A 2,358-nucleotide genomic window follows, 5' to 3' on the forward strand; every position below is an offset into this window, starting at 1 on the left:
AAAAAAAAAAAAAAAAAGTACGAATCATAGTCAAAAAACTAGGCAAAAGCCAGGTGCAGTAGCCCACACCTGTTATTCCAGCAGCTTGGGGAGCCCAAGACAAGGATCACAAGTTCAAAGCCTCAGCAACTTAACAAGACCCTGTCTCAAAATTTAAGAAGGGCTGGGAATGTGGCTCATTGATTAATCACCTCTGGGCTCAATCCTTTGTACCACAAAAAAAAAAAAAAAAAAGGAAAAGAAGATAATGGTGTTGAGGAAAAGTGTTTCAATGATGGGCATCAGTAGGGTCAATATCAAAATACCATGTAATTCACACCTATAAAGTTGGTAAAACTTTTAAAGTCAATATCAAATTGTTGGTGAAGATGTTGTAAAACAATGTAGGAATTCTCAAGCGCTGCCTTAAAATATAAATTGATACAAATTAAATATAAAATTATATCTGAAGGAATTCAGCAATATACATTAAAAAGAATGAAACATGCATATCCTATGAACCAGCAATATCACTTGGATATATGCCCTAAAAACATCCTCGCATATTTTCCAGAGAGCCATGTGCAAGAATATTTAATGTAGTATTGTTTATAATGAAATTTGAAAAAAAAAGTTAACATTTTTAAAAAGGATAAATTATGCTATATTCATATGTTCTGCTGTTAAAATGACTAAGTTAGCATTAAGTGAATCAAAGATGACCTTCCAGTGGGGTATGGTGGTGCACACCTGTGATTTCAGCAGCTCCGGAGACTGAGGCAGGAGGATTGTGAGTGCAAAACCAGCCTCAGCAAAAACAAGGCACTAAGCAAGTCAGAACTATCTTTAAATAAAATACAAAATAGGGCTGGAGATGTGGCTCAGTGGTTCAATCCAAGTTCAATCCCCAGTACCGCCACCCCCCCACACACACCAAATGATGACCTTTCAAAACAATGGTGATCTCCAAAGGAACAATTGACATCATATATTCTACAGATGTATATTCATATAAAGTAAAAATAGGCTTGGGAATCATAAACACAAAATTTAAGACATTAGTTCTCTTAGAGGAGAGAGGGAGATATGGGTGGCTTTACCTATATAATCTACCTAGGCTTTGTGCAGGACTTTAATATGTACGATAGGCATCTAGATAGAGAAGGCCACAGCTTAACTCTTTTCCTATCATGTGTGAGATAGGAAGAGAGTTAGCTGTGGCCTTCTCTACCATGTGTGAAAAATGATTTAACTGTAAAGGCATGACTTGAGCATCCATCAACAGGTTGATCACAGAATTGATCCTTAGGAATCATAGAAGTTAAGTGATTTTAGGATCATTTCTGGAACTTCAACTGAATGGCTTACAGGGCCACATAAGTGATAATACTAACTCCGAATTTTGAGTTAGATGACAAGAGAAAGACAAGAACGGAAGGGAGTTGAGTGCATCAGTGCCAGGCTGAACATAGAAATGTGAGTAGGAAATATAAGTATGAAAAATAGATGGCAAATGGAAGCATTGATAGAGGCCAATTAAAAGATGTAAACCAGACAACAGAAGAAAGTGGGACCAAGAATAAACTGGAAGAGGCCCCCACTGTGCTTGTTCCACCTGACCCAGACTTGTCCTTTGCTATGATGAGCAAAAGAGTGCAGGCATGAAGTTTAACATGGCCTCAGGGAGAGAGTACTGCGCATCAAACCAGACCCACCAAGGTGACTCCATGATTGTCATGTTACTGTTGGGAAAGACAGATCCCAGAATATATGATTCATTAGAATGGGTGAAACTGAAGCTGGGATAGATGGGCAGTCAAAGATCATTTGCTTTGTGATGCTAAAGAAAGTTGAAGATTACAGGATAAATTGGCAAGAAAAACCATAGTGCGCCCCCCCACCCAAGTGCTACAGGTTGCTTAGTGTCACCTTTGTCTTAAAAAGCCCCTTGTGTTGAAGAAAGTGACAAAATCTCCAGTAAATATTCCCTGTGATGTGACTTCACTTTCTATAAGTGAAGAAAGTGATGTTGAGGAGAATGAAGTGAAAGAACTGCAAACAGAGAAGTAGAAGAAGGAGCAGTAACTAGAAATCCTTGAAGTGAAGAAGCAGCTGAGGATGACTGGGTTCGATATTCTCAAAAGGGAATGTTGATGAAACTTCAATGCCACACCAACAATTACTTTGGCATCCTGTAGGAAGCATTTTCTATCATTGCTGCCTTTTCAGCCAGTAGAGGGCCTTGACACCTTCATGCTGCTTACCATCATGAGTGTGTGTTTCATCCCAGCTGCAGAGAACATGGGCCTTTGTTAGGCAACACTGGATGAACTAAGAATAGCTTTTGACTGCATTCTCCTGATGGTTTTGCTCTATCCA

Source organism: Marmota marmota, unplaced genomic scaffold (genome assembly GCF_001458135.2).
Source record: "Marmota marmota marmota unplaced genomic scaffold, marMar, whole genome shotgun sequence".
Taxonomy (NCBI): domain Eukaryota; kingdom Metazoa; phylum Chordata; class Mammalia; order Rodentia; family Sciuridae; genus Marmota; species Marmota marmota.